A 25,848-nucleotide genomic window follows, 5' to 3' on the forward strand; every position below is an offset into this window, starting at 1 on the left:
CGAGATGGGAAAATTCTCTGGGGAAAACAAAAGTTCAAAGTGCCACCCAGGAGCCAGGCATTCGTGTTATTAATAAAAGCCAGATAGGTCTCCTCCGTTGGCCTCCGCCCCCCTCCTCGGCATCCCCCTCCCCTCCCACGCCCCCTGACCTCCTGTCCGTGTCTCGGCCTTGACAGCCTCCTCCCCTGTGCTCCGTGTTCCCACTGAAGCCATGCGCCCTTCCCCCGCTTGCTCCGCACCTCCGTGTCTGCGGGGGGAATGAAGCGCCCGCCTAATATAAGCGTGTTTACATTAAAATATAAGGACAATTACACCAGCCGATCTAATAGTCGGCTCTGTATATGTTACCAAGTACTTAGGGCTCTCTTTTGGAAAGCCATTATGCCCATGTGATTCCCCTCAAAGCCTTTCTGGAGGATTTTGTTTTGACAGGAGGACATTAAGGGGTTGAAACTGATAGCATAAGCACACCACTTACACACTTTGATCATATCGGCCCATAATTCTGCTGGAGAAAGTCTTGTATATATTAGGAAGGAAATTAATTTTATGGCTGCTGTGGCTTTGCTGGTTAATGGCCCAGCAAGTCGACTGGCCCCAGGAGGCAGACTCACGGCTTCGCCCCCCAGGCTCTCGGTGCCCCTCCCGGGAGAACGATCCCGCAGGGGAAGACCATGCGGGGTGGGGTGGGGGGGCACCAGCCAGCGAGAGCCCCCCGAGCTGCGGGACGCGGCAGCTGCCAACTGTCGCCTCTGCCCTAGCCTCTCACCAGGCTGTCCCAGCTGAGATGTGCCTGGGGCCCTCCCACGCCCAGAGCGCACGTCACAAGCTATCGGGCTTGCGAGGAATTCAACGGTGAAATGTATGCTGGTGAAACATATCCTGCATTTACGTGTATCAGGAAACCAAGCTAGAGAGAAGAAAGGAATTGAAGGAGCGGGGGTGACCTCTCTGAGTGTGTGTCTCCATCTGACCAGCACTCTGTTCCAGGAGACTCACCCCAAAGTGCAAGCGCTCCTGGGCTCTTCGTGGCTCCCGTGTGCTGAGTAGGATTCTGGGGTGGGGGGTGGGGGGTGAAGATGAGTGAGTTTAGTACAACCTGCCACTAGCCGGTCACTTCATCCGATCACTTCAAATGAAGAGATGCCAACCCGTCCCTAGATCTGAGCAACAATGGGGTGTAAAGGCGTATTTCGGGATGTGTGGGCTTTGCGTTTCTCGGGGATTTTTAGAACTTCACTCTCCCACAAATGGTAACTCCGTGTACTTTTAAAAAATGAATTCAAGTAGATGTTTTTTAATCCGTGGCAACCATCATCAACACCTTCATCAGGCTGGGGGGGGGGCAGGAGATGAAACACCCTCACAAACGTGGTTACCATGGAAGCTGGTGATGGGTGCATGGGGCTACCTTAAACCATTCCGTTGACTTTGTGTATGTGTGAAAGCTCTCATAATGAAAATTAAAGAAAAAAGAACACGTCAAGCTGGTCTGATAGCGACCTCATCTCCATCCCCTTGCGTTCTTGAAGGCTTCCTGGAGACCGGGAGAAAAGGGAAGAATGTCTGTCCCAGAGCAGGAATCCTTGGGTGGAATCCAGAATCCAGAGCAGAGTCCTTGGGTGGACCCCTAGCGAGTGCTGAAACAGAAGAATGTCCCTCCGCACAAGTGTTCCGTCTTTGTGGCTGGTGAACGAAAGGGACAGAGGGCTCTCTGGCACAGAAGAATGTCAGAGGCAAGGCATGAATTTTGTAGTCAGGTGACCAGCGTTCAGACCCCAGTTCCGTCACTGTGGGACCCGAGGCAAGCGGCTTGACCTCTCCAAGTCCCTGTTCCTCCACCTGCAAAATAGGGGCCATCAGGACATGACAAGGTTGCGCGATGACCACCCGGGTGAAGTGCGGGGCACAGTTCAGGCTAACCGTACACCCACTGTCCACACGGGTGCGCTTTCCCGCCGCACGTCGTCTTCGTCTAATAACCACGCTGCACCCGCTCCCACTTGAACCCAGGTGGCCTAGGTGCTGTTGACTCCACCCCCCGCCTCCTCCCCCTCCCCCGTGGAAATGGCCATGTGACTCGAGATGACCAATCACAGCCCCCTCTTCCTGCCTTTGGGATGGGCTTGCCGAGACCATGTGACCCGATTAGAGCCAATAGGGCTGATGCATCGCGGACTGTCATGGCTCCTTCAGCCGAAGAGCGTGTTCTTCCGACGTGCGGGCGACCACGCGAGGCTCGAGGTGCCCTCAGCCACTTGCGAAAGCCAAGACTGAGGGAGGTCGAACGTAGGGAAGCAGAGAGAGAGAGACCCAGCCCCTAGATCAAGCCATTCCACAATCCATCAGCGTGCTCGGCTACACCAGCCAGTTAATTGCCTTTGGGGCTTAAACCAGTTTCCGGTTTTCTGTCACTCGCAGTGGAAAATTCTAAGGGGTGCAGTTACTGTTGCCTTTACTAGTATTATCACGTGTCCGCTAGACTAGCCAATTTTCGTGACTATTATATGAAACTTCTTTCCGGGATGGTGCCCTTTGAGATCTGTTATTCCAAGGTGATGTGGTTCACCCCCAGCTTTGTAACCCGTGGCTCTGGTCACCAGTGTCATTGCTGCGCCATGGGTGAGCATGAAGACTGTGGTCTGACATTGCTGAAGAGGGAGGGAGGGAGGGAGGCAGTACCCTGCCAGGCAAACTCCCCGAATGCCCAGTGGCCCCTAGTATATGCCCAGTGGGGTTGTGAGCCCCGATACCCCCCCGACACACTTTGGGGTGGCCATGCGGGCTGTTTATGCTCCTGGAATCTCAATGAGGCCACAAGAGGGCTAAGAAGTCCTTGACCCGTTTGTACTACAAGGGACCTTGTGGCAATCCAGCCCACATTCCAGTTATCTGCTGCCACATAAATCATCCCCAAATTAGCGGTGTGAAACAACAATCATTTCATTTGGCTCACAGGTTGTATGGGTCAGGAATTCAGACAAGGCGCAGTGGGGATGACTTATCTCTGCCCCCCAATATCTGGGACTTCAGCTTGGAAGACAAATGGCTAGTGGTGACTAGAACAGCTGGAATCGTCTGGAAACGTTGTAATCGTATGTTGGGGAGACTGGAATGCTAGGCTCAGCTGGGACTGTCAGCCCGAGCACCTCCATGTGGCCTCTCCATGTCGCTTGGGCGTCTCCCAGCATGGCAGTGGGGCTCCAGGAGGGAACGGCTAGGGAAGAGGCATTCCAAGAGAATGAGGTGACCTTTTTGGACTTTCGTTAGTTACAAATGGGTCACCGAGGCCGTCCAGATCCCCCCTTGGGGAGAATGTAGCGAGGTAACGTTGCAGAAGAGCATGGTGGACAAGGAATATGATGACAAGCATCTTTGGAAAATACCACTGACCGTGGCTCACAAGTGCTACCCCCAAAACCTAGGGTAGACATTATACCCAGTGTTTCCTGAGAGTTTATTCCGTGTCCAGCACTGTGCTCAGCACTATATGTACGGTCGTATTTCATGCTTACCATTCCATGAGGACAACTACTGTCTTTATGCTCCTATAATAGTGGAGGCAACTGAGGCTCAGAGAGGGTAAGTGACTTGCCCAAAGTCACCCAGCTAGAAAGTGGAGGAGCTGAGCTTGGACCCCGGCCTGCGTGAGTCCAGCTCGATTCTTCCTGCCATGCTGTTTGGGCTACGACTTCCTTTTCCCTCTTCTGCCCGCCCACCCCTCTCCGCACTCTGCCTGTCCTCAAGAGATTCTTCTGTTTTTCGAGAAAGATCCAGCTCTCTCTTTTTGCCTGGTTTCATCCAGATGCATAGAGGTCAAGAGTACCATCTCAACCTCACAGGTGGAGCGGGGTCTACCTCCCCATTTAAAAGATGGAAAAACCAAGGCCTAGAGAGGAAAAACAACCTGCCAAGGTCACACTCCAGGTCCCTGGCTCAAACTACTGGTCAGTCCATGGATAGCATAGCATCCTTGAACCTAGGGACCTAGGCTGGGCCTTCTTGGGTCATATGAGGGGGAGGGGGGCTGCTGCTCCCCTTTGCCTCACCCTGGCCAGTCTTTCTACCGCTTATCCCATTGGAGGTTTCCCTCTGTCTCCAGTCAGGCTGCTCCCAGAGTTGTCAGGCACATAAATGATGGGCGTCCTCGGCCCCTGTGTCTTCCCATCCCCTCCCGACCTCCTTTTCCTCTTGCCCACACCGGCCTTGGCCTCCCAAGTTATCTCGTCCCCTCCCCGGAGGGGATTATGGCACATTCAGAGAGTGTCCAGCGCTGAGAAATGTTTACACTGGAGATTAGCATTTATCTCTATACTTTCAACCTCTTTCCATGCTCAGTGCTGCTGTCTGCATCAGGATGGGCCCCAGAGATGGGAGCCCGCCAGGCTGGGGCCGCCTCCCTGGCATCTGGGGCCGCCGAAACCCTTTTCCCACCATCTTGGGGGTCGGCACTCTTATGCGGGTCTCATTCAATCACTGAAAATCCTGGGGTTTCTTGGGTAAAGGCCAGAGCCTCCCTAAAACTCAAAGTCTAGAAAGTGGGCTCTCACCAGACACCAAACCTGCGTGCACCATGCTCTTGGACTTCCTGCCTCCACAACTGTGAAAAATAAATATTTGTTGTTTATAAGCTGCCCAGTTTATGGTACTTTGTGATAGCAGCCCAAACGGACTAAGAAGTCATGGTACGCAGTGAGGACTACCCACCTGCTGGGCGCTGTACCAAATGCATTTCCAAACGGTGTCCTTACAAACGTCCTGGTGAGGACACTGTCATGTTGTCTTTATAAAGAAGAAAACACAGAACCCAGTTGCCGAAGGCTACCTACTGGGTTGGTTGTAAGCTTGGCTTTAGAGGCTGGGCCCTCCCGTTCTCCTCACCTGCCGGGCCTGTGGTCAGGTGAGAGCAGCTGTGTGCTAGGCTAGTGACTTCCAGACTGCGGTCTCTGGAGCACACTGGGAACTTGCTAGAAATGCATATTCCCCAGGCCCCTCCCTGAGTCAGAAATTCTGGGGCTTGGGGCCAGTACTCAGTGTTTTAACGAGCTGCTTGGATGATTCTGCTCACTGGAAGTTGGGGAACTTGCTGGAGTCTTGGGGGACCCAGACTCCTGGAGATCGGTGACCTCAACAAGAGGTCCGGGCAATGCTCTGGGTGGAGTTAAGGCACAGAGAAGTAAACAGAAGACAGAAGGAGGAAAGAAAGAGTGAAGACAAGGCAGAGAAGAAAAGACAGCTTTGGGAAGAAGGGATGAAGCTATTTATTCCAGAAAGCTTCAGGGCTCTCCAGAAAGAGAAGAAAGAAGTGTCAGCCGGCATTTACTGAGCTCCTTCTCTGCACCAAGCGCAGAGCTGGGGCCGGATATGAAGCAGAGAACCGGATACAGTTGCTGCTGGAGGGGAAGTCCAGTCAAGTGAGGGACGAGGACTCCAATGATGGAGATTGCTCAGAGGCCATCGCCACCTTACTGATGGGGGCTGGGCACCACCGAAATGATTCATGTAAAGGACAATTAGGGAAGATGCATCCTTCCAACCACAGCTCACGCCACTTACGCAAATGCCCTCCAGTATTTTTGCGTGGAGTCTGTATGACGTTAGAAATAAGATTTGTGAAACAGAATAAGTATTTTTCAGTAACATGGATGGTAAGGAAAGAGTTTAAACTGTCGGGTACTACAAAGAAGATTGTTTTAAAAGACAGTAATAATCACAACACAATGTGCTCAAAATGGCCCCATGGCTTAGTGTTTACCCAAGCACAACGAGTGAGACATGAAGGGGATATGGCCACACCCAGGTCATCCCCTTCTACACATGTGTCACCCACGGTTAACAGCTCCTGCCTCTTATCCTTAATGTTGCTACACTTGGCTTAGGCGGGGGTCTCATCCCTTAAAGATGTCCTTTCCCTGGGAAGCCAAGAAAGCACCAAAAGTTTATTTCTACTTCTGTTCATAGAAAAAAGAAAAAAAAAAAACAACTTTAGGCTTGAGTGGTGAGATAGACACGGGAGGGATGTGTCTGAGTCATCTTCGACTAGAATAAATTGGGGGCAAATATTGTGTGTCCCTCCTTCTCATAGAGGGTGGAGGAGAGAGCATCACATAGCCTGGCAGAGGGCATCAAAGAGACTCAAGACCAACATCCATCCATTTGGCTTCAGTGGAGGAAAAAGTGTCTGGGGCGGGCTGCCACCAACACAGCCCACCCCTTCTCTTGACGCCCCCAATGTCCCAAGCTGCCCTGGTCACTCAGGGATTCCAAAGCTGGGGCAGCGGGGAGAGGTTCATGCTCTAACAGCCCCCACCCATCTGATGGGACCCAGCTGTCCAGGGGCGGGGAAGGCACGTAGATAAGACAGTCAAACAAAGGCTGGGCTTTGTATATTTGATTTGTCTGACCCAATTCCCAGGCCCCACAGGGACGGGTTCAGAGCTGGGGGAGGGGGTGAGGTAAAGGGCATGCTTTCCATCTTTCCCCCAAAGGCTGTCCTGGTCGTTTGGGACCATCGGCCACCACACTGGGACCACCCATCCCTCTGATTCTGTAGGCCAATAGATCTGAGTTTGAATGCTGAGCATGACTCCGTGTGACACTGCATGTGGGCTCACCTCTCTGAGACTCAGTGTCCTCGATATGTAAAACGAATCTAATAATCGTGTCTTAGGGCATATACCACCTTGTAGGCAAGATGTGGTTAACACCTGTCTTGTGGGTTCTTCATCTCCCTCCATGCCTCCCTGCCTATGAGGGAGGGAAGTCAGGGTGTTTGGAACTAGATCAAGCTGACAATTCACTGTGTCCTGTGGCCTCTTCCCCTGATTGCCCAAAAGCATGTTAGGGGGTCAGGTTTGGCCAGACCCATGCAGGAGTGATGACCATTGCCCATGTCCTATGGGCTTCCTCCCTCAAAATCATTGGCTTCTGCCCAATACCGATAAAGCCGCAAGCAGTACAACCACATGGGTATGAGAGGGAGAAACTGCGAGAAAAACTAAAAAACACGAGAACATGAGTACATTTTGTCAGACCTAAAATTCGATAAAAGGAACTCAGAAAACGCAAATGTCTTTCGTTTTCAGGAAGGCATTTTTGTGGAGTATAACATGACCCTTATTCTTACAAAATTAGGTCAAAAGGGCTTTGAAGGAAGTCTTACTTTGATATTGAAAAATTGTTAGAAAGCTCCTACACAGACAGATGGTATTCAGAGCAAGTAGGTGTATCATTTGTACCAAAAGAGGTTAACAAGCATTGAACTCATGAAAGAACTAGAAACCTATGAACATTTGAACCCCAAAGTCAGAATCTCAGATACTTAAAAGTTATGTAGACTCCTAACAGTACTATAATCATTTTCTCTTAAAAAAATTGTATTCATCAACACTTATCAAAGATTTTTTAGTCCCCCTCCCTCCTAGAATGCCAAGTGTGTGGGGGCAGATATCTGGTCTGTTTCATTCATCTCTCTATCCCCAGCACCTTGGACAGTACCTGGCACAATGCAGTTACTCAATAAATACTGGTTACATGAAAACGAAATCATCTGCTTATGAACCCCTTTCCTCTAGCGGTGCGTTGCCCTCCTATATTTCTGCCAACCCAGAGACTGAAGAGGTGTGGTGTAGTGGTTCGGCTTTGAGCCTTGGGAATCAGGGATCCTACCACATACCAGCTGTGTGACTCAAGATAATTGACTTCACCTCTCTGAGCTTCAAGTTTTTTCAGCGTATTTTGAAATATATTATCCCTTCTAAAGAGCATAACAAATAGATATGGCAACTTCAAGAGCAATGTTAAACAGCATTAGCAATAATAATAAAAGTAATAATCAGCAATTAGCTCCCAGTGCCCCTCCCCCATTGCATCCTTCTTCCTCCCCACCTCCACCGAAAAGTAACCTTTACCTTGAATATTTTGGGGGGGTGGGTGGAATTGTTATCTTGCCTTTATTTGCTGTCTTGCCACATCTCTGCATCTCTAAACAACACATTGTCTTCATTATTTGCCATTTTTTGATTTTATATATATAGAAATGAGCTCTTTCTGCCTCTCTGTGAGTGGTTCTAGATCAAAATTATGTCTTTCAGAGTCCTCCATTTTGAGGTACGCAGCTGCAATTGATCTATTTTGCACTGTTGATTGGCGTTCCGTATGTGGGTACACCACACTTTACTTACCCATTCGGCTTATGACGGACCTTGGGGTTGACTCCAGCTCATTGCCTCACACATGATGCGGCTAGGAACATCATCATTTGTGTCTCCCAGAGCACACCTCCAGGACTGCATCTCAGGCATGCCCACGCATGGAATGGCTGGTCCACAGGGTGCGTTCATCACCACCTTCGTGAGGTAAGGCTACACTGTTTCCCAAAGTGGATCGTACTGGCTCATACTCCCCAAAACACTGGAAGAACCATCCTTGTTGCTGCACATTCTCATTTTAACACTTGTAATGAGATCATAGTTACGCATAAATTGGGTGCATTTACTCCTGCCTCAAAACTCTCCTATAATAATTCCATGACGTACTAACTATCAAGGCTTATAGAGTAGGTCTGTCTTGAGCCCATGATACTTTTTCAGGGGCAGCGAGGAAGCCTTGCCTGTCCAAACATTGTTGGTCTACACTGCCTAAATGATGGAGAGCTGCCCGTGGAGTTGATTAGGAACAGTGCACCCACCCAGGCCCTCCGGAGATGTTGACTGAATCAATGAGAGAGGACTGAATAGACAGAGGTTCTCAACTGGAGGACCCACAGTTAGCGTTAGGTAACATTTCCCAAGCCCTTAAATCAGTCTAAGCTTTATAAATATTGCCTCACTGATCCTCTTGAAAGGCAGGTTCCGCCATGACACCTATCTGGCAGATGAGAAACGATGTAACTCATCCAGGCCATGTGGCCAGTAGGTTTACTCCAGAACACATCTTACCACCTTTTGCCCCATCGGAACAGAAGACTTGACTCTCAGACCAAGGTAAAAACAGAGATGTGTGTTACCCACAAGTACGACGCACAGAGACGGGGGTGAGGGTTTTGCTTTAGGGGGAGAGTAAGCGAGGCAGGCAGGAGACCTCGTTCTCAAGGAGATGGGGAGTGCAGGAGTTAAGTGCAGTCAGATCGGGTGTGCACTGCAGTTAGAACTCACTCCTGTGTGGTTAGGGAGTGAGAGAACCAGAGTCAACGGTATTCCTTAGACCGCTCCCCTCGCTGAGTGCCCACCGCAGTGCATGGGTGAGGTGTGCCCGGCGTCAGCTGGCGTCTTTTGCAGGAACGGATGCCAACCCAAGAGCTAACTGCAGGGAGCTGGGAAGAGGGGTGGGCAGGGCAAAGGGAAGCAAGAGGGAAGGTGATGCCCCCAGGGAGATTAGTAGCCCCAGCCTGCAGGGCAGGAAGGGAGTCACTGCCAACCGTAGCATCAGGGACGGAAGACAAGGACCCAACACCCCCTCCCTTCTCACCTTCCAGGCTCCTAGTGACCCACTCCCCGTGGGCAAATTGAACCAGAAGCCAGAGGGTGAGCAAGCCCAGCTTACCCAGGACTGTAGCCATCAAACAACCTTTGGGAGCACACAGCAGGGTGGGGAAGAGTAAGGAATGGGTCCGGCGGACCTACCTGACTTCCCCGCCCCTCTCATTTCCCATGAGCCTCCTCTCACACGAGCCCCTCGCCAATTGGGATACCACGATAGATTTAACGACATTCATCGTAACACAACCTGGCAAGCCGATGCTTCACTGAGGCTCACACAAACAGCAGTCCATTCTAGCAGTGAGGGCCAAGCGTGCCCTGTTAGACCTGACTGGGAGGTAGCACACCGGTCACGCAACTGGCACTGTCCCAGGACTTTTCAGGAGCCAGCCTGACTCTGGAAAGTCCCCACCGCGTTAGAAGAGATTCTGCTGTGTGCACCCCACGCAGGGACAAAGGTGGCGGAAAGGCAGAGATGGGTTCGTACGGGTTATTCTGGAATGTTCCAAGATGACTCAATGCATTCAGCTGCACCCCAAGAAGGCTGAGAGGATGAACGCTGGAGCAACGGCAATTCAAGGTCTCACATGCCAGCCGGAAACAGGAACAAAGCTTCTGTGACTGCTGAGCTGGGGAATGAGCTTATAGAAGAGACTGTCCCATGAAGCAGATGTCACGGTCGGCCTGCAGCTGACACACGCCACCCTGGGTGTGACTGTGGTGCATCACATTCTAGGGAATGCGCCGCGGGAGCACCGTCCCATCAGAGTCGAGGCCCTGGCCCTGCCGCTTGCTACGGCGATGCCGTGACACCCACAGATGCGGGATGGGGGTGCCATCTGCAGCTGTCTGCCCTCCAGGGGTCTCATCAGTTGCAGACACCTGCACTTTTTTGGGGGTCCCACCTTGAGACCCTTTAAAGGGTCATTCTGGGGGCGCCTGGGTGGCTCAGTCGGTTGAGCGTCCAACTTCGCTCAGGTCATGATCTCACAGTTCGTGGGTTCTAGCCCCGCGTCGGGCTCTGTGCTGACTGCCAGCTCAGAGCCTGGAGCCTGCTTCCGATTCTGTGTCTCCCTCTCTCTCTGTTCCTCCTTGCTTGTCCTCTCTCTCTCTCAAATAAATAAAACATTACAAAAATTTTAAATAATTAAGAGTCATTCTAGTTCTAGAGCTTTCCATGCAATCAACCAAAACTTGAAGCTTCAGTCACAGCTCAGCCTTTCCCTCCCTCCACCCCTGCATGCATCCCCTCCCTTCCGCAGCTAATGATTGAGAGTACCCCCTAATAACCACCCCCCTGAAGGCTCATCTCAGAGCCTCCTTCCCAGCGAGTTCTGAACAGTGACGTTGGCTAATGGTGTTGACCTTGGACTGCTTAACCTCATGAGGCCTTGGCTTCCTTTCTGAAAACTGGGGACTCATCAGTTTGTTGTGAGCACTGAATAAGACAACGTATGGAAAGTGTGTAGAGCAGTGTTTAGCATACAGAAAGCACTCAATAATTGTCACCTGTTATTGCCTGAAGTCGTTTTCCACCCCTGAACATAATGTCGTGTTAGGAGGGGTTCTGCTGAATGATAGTCATTTCTAGAAGCTCTAATTCTATCTGGACATTGCTCATACCTACTTGTGGTGGTGAGGTCCCATGGGCCCTGGGCCCACCCCTCTGCCTCTGGGTCTGGGAGAGGGCCTGCGTGGATTGCCCCAGTGGGCTCCCACGCTCACCAACTTCCAGCTGGGTTCAGCCAATGGTCGAAGTTTTAACCCCAGGATATTTGCCTTGGGGTGGATGTGACCTTGACCGAGAATCACAGCCTCTCTTGAAGCAGCTGACTCCACAGGAGTGGCTCCTTGTGAGTTCTGGTAACTGCTACGTCCCCTTTAAATCTAGGAACCCTCCCCCCACTTGGCTATTACTAGTCACAAAACACTCCCTAGCCCTTAGGTAACCCTCCATCCTGCCCACACCTCTATAAATAGTCTCCTCCTTTAACTTTCCTCTAATCACGCAATTTATGTGGCACGATCTTTTCCTTCTGGGACCCTGATGCATTATTTTCATTCAGCAAACTTCATTGAGCCCATGTTGCAAGCCAAACAATGTGTGGGACAGCTTCAGGAGCCGAAATCAACTCAGTCTTTAAAGGCGATCGCAAAGATGGGCCCCAGATCTCTGGGGCTGAAACAAGAGAAGTTAGTCCACTTACCTGGGAAGACTGGACCCGATGGTTCACACTGAGCCCTAATGAGCTGCCCACATTCTGCTTCTTTCAAAGGCATTTCCTAGGGGTGCTGGGGGAAAAGGGGTGATCCTGCTCTTGGCTTTCTCCACCGAGTGCTGTGCAGAATTTAGAAGTTGAAACCCAGTCAACATAAATTGTAGCTCCAATTATTTTTATAGGGCCAGCTGTTCTTTCCCCATAAATGAGGACTGGGGAGGAAGAGGGTAATGCTTAAGCCAAAGTTATTCATTTCTTGCTGGTGGAATGTTAGGCGCTGTAACCCTTGGGTTGGAAAAGCACTTTGTGGTAGTGCAGCCTTCCTGCATAATACCGCTTACTGCCGCACTTGACCGACACCCGTGAGGGGCCAGGGCCCCGGCACAGCCAAGTCAAAGAGAGTCAGCAAGGCAAATCCTCACCCTGCTTGTTCTGAAGCATGACGCTTATTAATCCCAGGGGAGGAGGAGCCAGCCTAACCCACCCCTGAAAGGGTCCAAAACAACCCACCCTTTTCCCCTTGGGGAAAACCTGTTCCTTGTCCACGTTCCAACTTCCTTCCTGCAAAAGCATGAAGTTGAGATGGAAACAGTCGGCCCTGTTTATTTCGCCCGTTAATACATCCCTGGCCAGAGGAATGAGCACTGGACACGAGCTGTGTTCCAAATCCAGCCGCTCGGAGATCTGGATGTGGGATCTGAGAATGTGGCTGCCTTTACTCCCTGAAAGCCGACGGCACCCGGAAAGTTTGGGGCGTCCATTCCCTCGCCTTCCAAGGCACCTTCCAAAGCGTAATCAGTCCATAGTGCCATTCCACCAGCCTCTCGCTATATCCATCTCTGGAAAACAAAACAAAACAAAACAAAACAAAACAAAACAAAACAAAACAAAAAACAAAACACAGTACCGTAATAATTGGTAGGAGTGATAGCAGTGGAAAGGTTCTTTATTGGGCAGGATAAAGGTTCAGGCACTATAGCAAAGGCCAAAATAAATAGGGCTTCAGAAAGATCTGTTTATTCCTCCTCTCTGTAATCGTCTGAGCATAAGTGATCGAGGGCTGTTGGGGTTTGCACTGGGTTTCTCTGCATCGGCAACATAAGGTTTCCCCACCATGATCTGAGAAGACTGCAGCTCGCTCAGGGGGAAGGGGATCAGAGGAAGGGGAGGACACAGCCCAGCTCTTTGATGGTGGCAACCAGGAAGTTGTACCTGTGACTCCTCCCCACTCCCCGTTGGCCACCGTTCAGTCACGTGGCTGTGAGCAGCTGCAAGGGAGACTGGAAAATGTAGTCTTTCGCTGGGTGACCATATCCCCTGGCTGCAACTTGGGATTCTAGAAATAATTCTTTGCCAGTGGCCCAATCTCACACAGCCGTTGACAGCATAGATTTCGAAGTCAGGCAGTCTAAGGCTTTGATTCCCAGCTCCCCACATTTCTTCCTGTGGTCAATGGATACCGAGACAGAAATAGCCTCAGTGAGCTCTGTGGCCAGAAGACAGAATGTGTAGATCAGGGGAGGATATTGGAGAGATGCGATACAGCCTGATCCCGGAAGAGTGTGGGTGTCTGTCTAGAGTCCTCTGGGCACAGGGGAGCCATCAGAAGTGTTGGAGCAGGAGAAGAGGAATCTAATCAAGACGTAATTGGAAAAGGGTGGTTTTAATGGACATTTCCTGGCTTGGGTGTGGTCCACGAGCCTTGTGACTCCTCCTGACAGCTTTGCGGACATTGAGCAAACCGCTCAGGCTCACAGCTAGCCATTAGTGCCCCCACAGTATAGGGCAGGGTCAGCTTTCCTTGGGAAGGGCCAGAGAGTCAATATTTGAAACTCTGCCCTCCAAAGGTTTGGGTTGCAGTGACTCAACTCACCTCTGCCATTGTAGTGTCACACGACCATGGATAATACGTGAGCAAACGAACACAGCCATGTTCCAATAAAACTTTATTTACTAAAATAGGCAGAGGGCCACAGTTGATCTACAGGCTGTGGCTTACCAATTTCTAGGAGAGAGGATTCTTTACATATCAGTGCCTTCTGCTGTAAAATGAAACTGTCCCACTCTCTTCTATACCTCTGTGCCTGCCCCCATTTCCAGGGATGGAGTCACAGCTTGTGGGGCCTGAAGTTTATACTATTCAGGGGGTTCGTTGAAGAAAAATACAATAAAAGTACCAGTGGACAATCAAATATGAAAGTGAACATCTATTTAGCGTGAGAAAAGAGACCACAAGAAATTTTCAAAAGCTGTTAGGTATCATAAATGGCACAAAATGCATTATGATGGCATGATATTTTTTTAATCAATGAACTGCCTAACATATGGTATAATAGTATCCCTACACTGGGGGGATGGGGGACTGCATAGCCCATCTGTTTATGTAGACAATTAATCTTTAAAATCTCATTCACACTAGCCAATCCAATCTTGCCTCCAGCCAGCTTTTTCCTCCACTCTCCACATATGTCTGGGGGCAGGTGGCATCGGACAGGTTCATGCCACAGCCTGGGTAGTAGGCATATTCTAGAAGCCAATAAGACAGCCTACCAATAACTATGCACAGAATAACTGCAAACCGCAGGAAAATATACTGCTAAACCCAAACTAAACACATTACCAACTCAACTGCCCCTCAGACGGATCCCAAAAATGCCCGAGGCCATAGCCCATGAGAAGGAAACCATAAGAGAGAGGAGAAATCTGGAGTAGAGAGAGAAAGGGGTTTTAACCCTTCCTTCTGCGCTTTTGATGAAACTTACAGCCACATTGAAACTTACAGCCACATGCATCACGTGCTCACAGCAATAGGGGGTGCCTTGAAGTCTGCATCTGATCGTCTGCCTCTGTGCCCCAGGGTTTAGCACGCCTATCTTTGCACTAAAAAACTGACCCACAAGTCCACGACTCCCAGACTCCTTTGCGACAGCTTTGTGCTCCGCCCTGGAATGACAGGCATGTCAATGGCAGAGCCTGTTTTCCCGAAGACACGATGTCTGAGCAGCCCACACTTTGAACAAAACCAGGGTTATGCAAAGCACCTGATTCTGCTTTGGCTAATAGGAGTCCCTGCGGGAAATATGTGTGTGTCCATTCTTAAAGACAAAAGAAAATGAATATGCAAAACAACCCCCCTGCAGAAAATTTGAGTCTTGTTCCTACAAAACCCAGGCCAGTGTCCTCAAAGCATGCCCCCACCCCGGGCGCGCACTGGGCACAGAGGTTTTGAGTTCAGTGTACACTGAGACGCTGTCTTTATCTGATGGGACTTAAAGCTGGAAGCAAAGAAAATTCTCCCTCTTGGGTTAGGCAGTGTCCGCAGATTTCGTTTCCTGAATTTTACAAACCAAGAAGATAAATTATTACTGAAAAGGTAGCAAACCGAAAACCGAGGCACTTGCTTCAAAGAGGGGATCTCAGAGACCTGAGAGGGAAGGGGTCTGTCTCAACCACAGGTTTCAAAATCGCAGGAAGAGCTAACCCTCCACAAACATCCATCTCCGACAGAAGCTTAGCTGGGTGCGGATGAGAAGGCGTGGTGCTTTCCACTGAGTACGTTTTCCCCAAGTGAGAGGCCTTTTCAACTATTGTTCGCAATGTGACCAAACAGAGCTCAGAAATCTTTTAGAGCAACATCAATGATATGATTGTGAAACAGTGGGGAGCGTCGATGTATTCACTGAGAGATAACCTGAGCCATTTTAACAAAAAGACTGTAAATAACAGTGGCTGGAACATGATAAAAGTTTCCTTTTCATGGAAGAAGAAATCTGGGTAGGCGGTCAAGACCTTGGAGGGGCGCCTGGGTGGCTTAGTCGGTTAAGCGTCCGACTTTCGCTTAGGTCATGATCTCGCAGTTCGTGGGTTCGAGCCCCGCGTCGGGCTCTGTGCTGACTGCCAGCTCAGAGCCTGGAGCCTGTTTCGGAGTCTGTGACTCCCTCTCTCTCTGACCCTCCCCTGCTCACGCTGTCTCTCTCTCTCTCCTAGAAATAAATAAAAAACATTTTAAAAAATTAAAAAAAAAAAAGACCTTGGAGCCTGGGCAGTGTCGGGTCCTCCCATCTGGTGGCTCTGCCATCCTTGACGAGTGGTGTCCCTTGTGACCCCAGCCACTGCCCCAGCTCCTAACATCGAGTCGACCTTGCAGCCTTCTTTCAGAGAAGGGGTTAGCGGAAAGGGCAGAATATGGCTTCTTCCTTTCAAGGATCTTACACCGAAAACAACACAGTATTTCTGCTTTGACTTACACATTGCCACACCTCGCTGCAAGGTTGGCTAGAAAATATAAGCTTTATTCTAATTGGCCAAGTGTCTAGCTAAAATTTGGAGGCCTACGGAAGGGAAGGGGGGTATTGAGAAATATGTAAAGTCTCTGCCAGGGTAGTCAAATGGGGTATCTTTTGTGTGCGTTCATCAGCCCCACCAACCCAGAATTCAGAGCTTGCTCTCCCCGCTCCCCATGCTCTTGTGATTCATTTACTGAATATATATTTGAGTGCCTATTGCATCCCTGATCTATTATGCAGCAAAGTCTTTTCTCTTGCCGAGGGTGCGTCCTAATGAAGAGGACAACAAGCATAAACAAAGAAATGAATAAGGTTTTCAAAGAGCGATGAGCGCTGTCTATTAGCATAATATAACAAGGCGTTGATGTAGGAATGATGGTCACAGGGAGGGTATTTGACTCTGCAGTCCTGGAGGGCCTCTCTGAGGAGGGGACATTTAAGGAGAGACCTGTACCCTATAAAAGAGCCAGCCAGGGAGCCTACTCTTGATTTCTGCTCAGGGCACGGCGTCATGGTTTGTGGGTTCGAGCCCCGGAGTCAGGCTGTATGCTGACAGTGTGGAGCCTGCTTGGGATTCTATCTCATTCCCTCTCTCTCTGCTCCTTCCCCAACTCAACTTTTCCTCTTTCTCTCTCAAAAATAAATAAATAAACTTAAAAAAAATTTTTTTAAGGGGCACCTGGGTGGCTCAGTCAGTACAGTGTCCCACTGTCTGACTCTGGATCTCAGCTCAGTTCATGATCTCACAGTTGGTGAGTTTGAGTCCTGCATCGGGCTCTGTGCAGAGCGTGCTTGGGATTCTGTCCCTCCTTCTCTCTGCCTGCCCCCCACGCTCTCTCTCAAAATAAATATACTTTAAAAAATTCTTTTTAATTTTAAAAAAGAGCCAGCCATGTGAAGATATGGGGGCAGAAGGTTCTAGGCAGAGGAAACAGCCAGAGTTACAGGTCACACATGGCAATGAACAGAGATGGGTCAAGGAACCGAAAGAAGGCCATGGTGGCTGGAATGAGCACAGGGAAGAGGTATGAAAGATGAGGCTGAAGGGTGGCCAAGGATAGATCATGGGGAGCCTTGAAGAGCATAGTAAAGAACCTCCTAGGACTCTGATCCTTAAGCAGAGCCTGGCCAAGCTGACTTTGCAGAAGTTGCTATGACTTTGAGAAGGAAGGAGCTCAGTAAGATGTGTTGGATCGTGAATTCCCGATTGGGTTTCACCAACGTGTTTGTCCTCTTTGTAGAGTGTTCTGTCCCTTAAGAAAACATTCTCAGCCTTTCTGGTCAGACCTTTCCCATCAGAGGTCTCAGAAGAAACTGGGGCAGCCGGTGGTATCCCCACTTGACCAATCAGCGTGGCACACCCCAGAATGGTTGAGTGGCCATCCCACGATCCCACCAACAGGTGGTAGAAGAAAGACTGGAAATTTGGCTTCAATCTGAAGGCAGTCTATCTCCTATCCACTCCCCAAAAAAATCAAGCATGAAGGGAAACAAACAAAAAATAATGATGACTTCATTCGAACAAGATGTATACATTTTTTCTTATATAAATGCGTGCACGCGCACACACACACACACACACACAGATGATAGATAGATGAAGATAAATATGGATAGACAGGGGTGCCTGGGTGGCTCAGTCAGTTAAGCGTCCGACTTCGGCTCAGATCATGATCTCACCGTTCGTGGGTTCGAGCCCTGTGTCGGGCTCTGTGCTGACAGCTAGCTCAGAGCCTGGAGCCTGCTTCACATTCTGTGTCTCCCTCTCTCTGACCCTCCCCTGCTCACATTGTCTCTCTCTCGCTCTCTCTCTCTTTCTCTCTCTCTCTCTCAGAAATAAATTTTAAAAAAACGTTTTTTAAATCTGGATAGACAGACACAGAAGGTTTTTGCTTTTTTAAATTTTTTAATGTTTATTTTTGAGAGAGAGTGAGAGACAGAGTGCAAGAAGGAGAGAGGCGGAGAGAGAGGGAGACACAGAATCCGAAGCAGCTCCAGGCTCTGAGCTGTCAGCACAGAGCCCAGCATGGGGCTCGAACTTCGAACTTCGAGATCATGACCTGAGCTCAAGTCAGACACTTAACTGACTGAGCCCCCCAGGCGCCCCAAGGCTTTTGTGATTCCACTTTCCTGAGAGAACACAGATCGATAACATCCCTGTTACCACCCTGAGGTATTATACCCTGTCCAAATATTTCAAATAGTTTATATATTAAACCTTAAGTCCTTGTTTTGAATGTGTCACGTCTTTCCTACTGGAACCTGACTGATACAAACTATCCGGGGGGGAGAAAATCTCACCAAAATATCATGTGTGATTCTCTGTGTGACAGTGAATATATAAGGGATTCAAATATACACACACACACACTCTGTGTGTATATAAAAATATGTGTCAGTGCCAGCATTTTGAGTACTTGTGAAATAAATTGCTATTCGTCTCCCACTATCTGTCCTCGCCTTCTTTCTTTACTGTATACGGTCGTCCAGCTAAAGACTACATTTCCCAGCCTCCTCTGCAGTCAGTTATGGTCATGTGACTACGTGCAGACCAATGGGATGTGAACAGATAGAAGAAGCCTAATCACATGACATCTGCCATTTCGGAGCTACCGTTTCAGCCCCGGGTGGCTTATGCTTGGATGATAGGAAAGAGAGAAATAAACGACCTCATTAAGTTATTATCAACTTGGGTCTTTGGATTAGCAGTTGCACCTGTACCTTTATTTATTCAGATGTCAGACTACGTCCAGATGTTTGTGCTGAGAAAGAAAAAGGAAAGTTCTCAAAGCCTCTGTGTGTGGAGAGTGGCAAGCATGGGAAGAAGGGCCATCAGCTTCCATTTCTGTTTCTTCCATCCTGGGATCCTTTGGCTCAGATTTCCTTCCCTGTGGCTGCTCACTCTATCCCTCTGTAAAATGCTGGAATCTTCCTGTCATCAGGATGGGCTTAGCAGAACAGTCATCCACATCCCTGTCAAGAGCAAGCACTATAGCCCCATGATGGGTTGTAATGGGTACCAGCAAGACACAGCCTGGGCTCTGAAGTCAGACAACTTGTGTTCGAGTCCTGGCTCAGTCACGTACTAGCTTTTAAAAGAGATTAGTGGGATCTGTTTGATCCTAATTGAAAAAATGATTTGAGAGCCAAAGAAGAAAGTGCTTTCAAATTCTGAAAGCAGGTTAAATGACACAGATCTGTCTCGTGGAGGGAGATGATGGGGTGCATGAACCGTCCTTGGGGGAGGTGGTCAGAGCCATCAACACCTTCCTCGCCATTGTATTTATTGACTTCCTCTAGAATCAAGTGTGTAAGGGAGGATGGAATTACTCCAAGATTTGAATCAGCCCCAGCGTCAAGTCTTGCCTTTTGTTAAAGGGTATCCTTGCTCCCTGGATATGCTGAGGCAATGATTCAAAGCAGATACGTCTGGGAGATGGCAGGACAGAGGGAAAGTGGTCTCAGCTAGACCTTCAGGGAGAGTAAACACAGAGACAATTTCTGCCCCACCAGAAAGAAGAACCTTGAGTGAGTCATCATAGATGCTTTCTTGCCAAGATTTCAGGGAAGGGTTAAACAGGAGGAGGCAATCAGAATCAGGCTCATCATGGAGCTCAGGGACCCGGGGAAAAGTATTGATTTCCTCTGAGCCACTTTGGACTGACCCATTAGTTCAGGTCCACTGAGAAGGTGGAAAATATGCAAGTTGCACTTGGCTGGGTTTTCAATGCTCCCTTACTGGGACAATCCAGTGTCTTCCAAATGAATGCATGGGGGAGGGGTTCAGAGTCGAGGATACTGGTGAGAAGTGGTCCAGGCACAAAAGAGATTCTGACAGATGTGTCTGTGACATTCTTCTCTCCAGCCCTGGGGACCTAGAGGACCCTCACCAAGTGTTGATCAACTCTTGTACTGAATATTGCACAGGAAGGAAGAGGCTGACAGTTCTTAGCCATGTTATAGCTCTGAGCTTGCAGTCTAGAGCCCAACCTTGAAGTCCTTATGTCTAACACCTAGAGTGAAGCTGGATTCACCATCTTTTAATCTGGCCTGAAATCGTTGTGTTCATTACCAAAGTTGAGAGTCATACTGCATGGGTTAGAATTCCATGTCTACCACTTGCTAGCAATACCTCCTTGAGCGGATGACTCAAACACTTCCAGACTTCATTTTTCCTATCTCTGTGATAGAGACAATCATAATACTACCTTGTGGTTTGGTTTTACTTTTCAGATTAAATGATATCGCCCATGGGAAGTATTTGGCATAGAGACCAGATTGTAGAAAGGCTCAATATACTTTAACAGCTTTATGAAGTTTTATATCTATCTTAGGGTAAAGTTTTTATATTTTACCAGAGCTAAATTAGCACTGACCTGAAGGAGACTGTGATCAGTTAGAACCCTGAGACCAACCGCTGAGAAAATAACTCAAACAATTCAGTGCAAATGTCAACAGAGGAATTAAAATGGTACACTGAAAGCAAATTTAACACAAAAGAAGGTAGTAATGGATGAACAGCTCACCTTATGCGCCAGTCCTCACAGATCATTGGTGTCTTGTCCAACAATGGCCTGTTATCCTGGAAGGGATACGGGAGGTGGGGGGGGGGGGGGTAATGGGTCATGTGATCCAACCAGCTGTAGGATAACTCAATCAGCTGGCTCAATCTGCTACAGTTAAGGGATCACAAAATCAGACCAGCGGTCCCTCAGAAAGAAACCCCATTGCCTGCCTGGACCAGCGGTGGGTGGGATGATTCTGGAAGGAGACAGGAGCTCAGCATCTAAGTACGTCTGAAGAGGTGGCCTGATACTTTATGATAAAGATGTTGTTTCAGTAAAGAGCCGTGACACAACACCAAGGAGAGAGAAAGCAAACAGAAAAGTGGGCCCTGCAAGGTTCGGGGAGAGAAGGAAAGCTCCAGCTCGCTCTGATTGCCTGGGCCCTCGATCATTCCAATCGTGAGATCCGTCCATCCAGTGGAAGGGAAGACAGGGTCTGGGAGCTAAGGCTGGGATCACCAGGCACCCTCTTGGACCAACCATGGAAGCATGGATCTTGGGGAGCCGGTTGGCCTGAGTGTTAAGCGGCCGTTGCCCACGTCTTCTCAGCCTGGCTCTAGGCCGTAGCGCTGCCCGTTAGGCCTAATGCCTGACAAGCCATGTTTTGTACCTCGTGATGCTAACCTCATGACTTCTGCTGATTAGACCCAGTTGGGCCATAGGCATGTGGCCGTATTAGGATCTGATACATCTTAGTTGAGGAGGCTGCGTCGGTAGCTGGGGCCCTGGAGTACAGCTTCTAAAACCCTTTGCTTGCTTCTCTCTTACAGATCTGCCTCTCTTGCCTCCTAACTTCTGCTCACGACGTTCCCACTTTGGAGACCACGTGTCCTCCCCTTTATCCAGTGGTCCCTGGCCCCCAACACACACACACACACACACACACACACACACACACACACACACACACCCTTCAGGTCTCAGCTGAAATGGAGGGCAGTAACTCTAGCACCGGCAAGAATTGAAGTCCAATCTCAGTGCAGCCTCTGACCTTGGCTCGTGGGCAAGTTAGGTGACCTCGCTGGGCCTCGGTGTATTTGTCTATACAATAAGCATAGCAATATCCTGGGGGGTTACTTGGGGAACTACATTTCAAGAGTGTGTGGAACGCGGCATGGTCTGAGGAACAAAGAAAGATCTCAGTAAATTACAATTCTGAGGATGATAATGGTGGAGGTGAAGAGGGTGATGGGTGTTACATGTCACCTCTTCTGGGGAGCTTTCCCTAGTTGTGACAAAGATGTCCCCCTCAGGGCTGCCCTGGGCCACTGAGCGCTCCCCTACCATAACACTGGTTGTGCAGCATGGCCATTGGCTGCTAACTCACTCCTTCTCTGGTAAGTGTTAAATCCTTTGTGGGCAACGACTGTGTCCTATTCTCCATGACAGCTCTGGTACCCAGCCTAGGGGTTGACAGACACTGGGTGCAAGGGCGTCCACCCAAAGACTGGGCCTCCTGAAGCACTTCCCTTGTCTCCCCCATGGATTGTTGAGAACACGGGCTTTGGAATTCCGTGGACCTGTGTGTGTCTAAGATTTACTACACGTAAGCTGTGTGACGTAGGTCAAGTTACTTAACCTCTCTGTGTTTCATTCCTCTCCCCTATGCAATGGGGGCTAATAACAATTCCTACCCTATCAGGCTGCTGTGAACGTCAAGTAGTGGAATAAATATGAAAAAGTCAGCCTATTCATCAAGTATTTATTGAGTACCAACTATGTGAAAGACGATATTCTAGAAGCTGGGGAAGGAACAGCACAGAGAAAGTTGCCGCCTTCCTTGAGGGAAGGCAGACCGCAAACAAAGAAATAGCCGAAAACATCGAAGCCTCGGAAGGAAACTCTAGATGGTAATGGGGTAGAGTCGGGGATAGCACTCAATAAATATTTATCATTGTCACTCACATCCCACCAGGGAAAACAGAGAAGCAACCAAGCCTTGGGACCCTGGGGAGGTCAGTTCCCAGGCTCTTTCTCCAGTCATGGGCAGAGGCTCGCTCTGGCTCCCATACCCATGGAGCTGATTCTGCCTCCTCCTCGGGGGGAAAGAGCAAAAGCCCACTTTTCATGACACCTGTAGTAATCCTTGGTGGAATGTATCTGAAAAGATGCAGGAGAAATTCTTAAAATATATTTCCCTCCAACCACAATATATTCCATATGCTCAGAAACTGTCGGGGAGGGAGCCTGGTGTGCTCAGTTACCTCTGGTAAATGTTTCTCTCCCACACTGGGGAAATCCTTATCAGGGGGCTCTCCTACCTGACAGCTGGAAGGAATTTAGGAGAAAATGCAAAGTGCTCTCGCAAAAGAGGAATCAAAACCGCAAGAGGATCTGAGAGCTTCTCTCAAAGTGAAAGGGTTTAAGGCTTCAGGCCGCTGAGCTTGGGGGAGAAAGCGAGGGCTGGGAGGGGGGCATGGAGAGACCCTCCCCCGCAAGGATTCTCTGTGCCCCCTTGGGAAGCTCGCTGGCCTCCTGTGAGCCTCGGCTTCCCCATCTGTAAAAGGCTGCGAGCTCTACGTTTAGAATCCCATGAACCACAGAAGATCCATGGTTTTTCTGGGGTCCCTCCCTATGGACTCCAGGCTGTGAGCCCTCCAGCATCGGTCTGTTATGGGCTGTGACTACAGGGACTGAGGCCTCAGCTCCATAAGTCAGCCACTGGCAAACCTGGCCTTCAGGGACACCTCTCCCCCACCCCCAGGAAGTGACCTGTGACAGCATTTTCTATTGCCAACCCTGAAAATCAGAATGAGGAGACTGACCAAGAAAATGAGGCGCAATAGCATCAAGCATTGGTACAGACGTGAGGAGCCAGGCATTCTCGTTCTCTGTTAGTGGGAGTGTCAACTGGTAGAACCTTCCTGGAGGGCGAGTTGATGCCACGGATTTTAAAAATAACCCAGCTATTCCATTATTAGGAGTTAACCCGGGGAACTCATTAAGAAGGTCTGTGAAGACTTAGGTATATTGATATGATCGGTGTTTATAAAAGAGAGAAAAAATTGGGAAAATGGAATTATCCAATGGTAGTGGAGTAGTCAACAAATACAGCCATTTAATCCGCTATGTTGCAATGATTAAAGTAATGATGTGTGTGTGTACTTATTTTTTAAATGTTTTATTTATTTCTGAGAGAGAGAGAGAGACAGCGTGAGCAGGGGAGGTTCAGAGAGAGAAGGAGATACAGAATGTGAAGCAGGCTCCAGGCTCTGAGCTGGCAGTCAGCACAGAGCCCGACGTGGGGCTCGAACCCATGGACCGTGAGATCATGACCTGAGCCGAAGTCGGACGCTTAACTGACTGAGCCACCTAGGCGCCCCTGTGTAATTTTAAGTTTATTTATTTATTTTGAGAGAGAGAGAGAGAGAGAGAGAGAAAGAGAATCCCAAGCAGGCTCCATGCTGTCAGCCCAGAGTACAATGTGTGACTCAATCTCACAAACCAGCAGACCATGACCTGAGCTGAAATCAAGAGTTGGATGCTCGACCGACTAGGCCACCCAGGTGCCCCTGTCTGTATAATTATTAACATGAATGGATTTCAAAAAAAATCGTTAAATTGTTAAAAGCTACTTACAAGCCTGCAGGTCCTTTGCAAGGGCTCATTTTTAGATTGGTATCTAGATGTAGATACTTATCAGTATACACAGATACAGATAGATGGAAATAGGTGAATAGGTGGATGGGATGGGTGAGTGGATGGGTGGATGGATGGATGAGTGGATGGATGGATGGATGGATGGGTGGATGGATGGATGGATGGATGGATGGGTGGATGGATAGTTGGATGGATGGGTGGATGGATGGATAAGTAGATAGGTAGATAAATAGCATTATGGTTTACTTTGGTTTGGTAAGACCTTCAATTCAAAGACACATAAGAGCATCTCTGACACGTCTCAGGGGAGGTTTATTCAAACATTGGCTGAGTGAGGTTAAACAACTTGCCGGAAGCCACACACTTGGAATAGAATCAGATTTTGAACCAGGCAAGTCAGTTCCCAGACCCCAGACTGTTAATACCTTCATCAGCTCATTTTCTCATGAGGCGCAGCTTTGACCAGGAACGACACATTAGAATCTGGGGTCACCTTCACATGAGCCAAATCAACCTTAAAATTTAGCGCTACCCTCAGTCAACCCAAACACCCCCTGCCCCTGTAAGCTCCTCTGCTGTCTCTACTCAACATTGGCCTATTAGGAAAGACCCCTGTGGACACTAAGAAAATGGGTCTGTTGGGCTGACTGGATTAGTGGATGCTGGGATGTCCTGGGATTTCACTCCTCTGACCTTTGTGTGTTCTCTCAGAGCTCCCGGATCACCGTTTCTGGGGTGGAGCGAGGAAATTGGGGAAACGCCCTGCAGAGGGGTCCCTCCACCCCCTCCCCCACCCAGGGGGTGCCAGGGGAGGAAGTGAGGGATGTTGGTGCAGAGACTCATGCCCCTGGACAAAGCACCTGTTAGCCTTCGTTTGCTCTGGGTGTGAGGCCAAGAGCAGGAACTTTCTGAGACTTCAGGGTTCCCATTTCTGATTAAGGATTCAGCCACAGTCATGCTCTATCTGAGCAAGGCCAGTTCTAGGAGGCCCCGTGAGCAGGCCTTTCACAGTAGAATTCACTCCGAGGCCAGAAATCAGGTGCACCTCTCAGGGCCACTGAAACCCAGCAGAATTCTCGATTAAGCTACCCTTCCTTAGTGACCGTGGATGATGTAAACCTGCCGCCTAATTGTCAGTTCTGAAAATACTCCAAGCCAGGAACACTCGGCCTTTGAGACCATTGGGGTCAAAAACCCCTCAAAGACAATAAAATAAAGATGAAAACAACGTGCTGTGGGCCTGGGCATGTACAAAGCACGTCAAAACCCCTCACGCGCTGATTCCCTGGAGGGCCTCATATTAATATTCCCATTTGGCAAAGGAGGAAACTGACGCAACGGAAGGTTGAGGGTCACACAGCTGCGAGCGGCTGAGCCCTCACCTCAACCCGGGAGTCTAAGTGCCCCCACTGGAGAAAGCTGACAGAGCGGCGAGAGACAGAAATGCAATGGCTCTGGGTCCACCTGTTCAAGGTGAAGGTTACACTCCACGTGGTGCAGATTTCTCCGCCTCCCCCCCACCTCCCCGCCAATGAGGAATCGTAGACGTCCCCACATCTCACCCTTTCAGGTTGTTGGTTCTGAAATACTCCTTCTGAAAACCCCCTTCTCCTGCCACTGACTTCAGAAAGCTCTTCGTGTGTGGAGGACACAGGAAAGGAGATGAGAGATGTCACCGGAAGTCACAAACAAGTGACCT

The sequence above is a fragment of the Crocuta crocuta genome, unplaced genomic scaffold, assembly GCF_008692635.1.
Source record: "Crocuta crocuta isolate KB4526 unplaced genomic scaffold, BGI_CrCroc_1.0 scaffold692, whole genome shotgun sequence".
Lineage (NCBI taxonomy): Eukaryota > Metazoa > Chordata > Mammalia > Carnivora > Hyaenidae > Crocuta > Crocuta crocuta.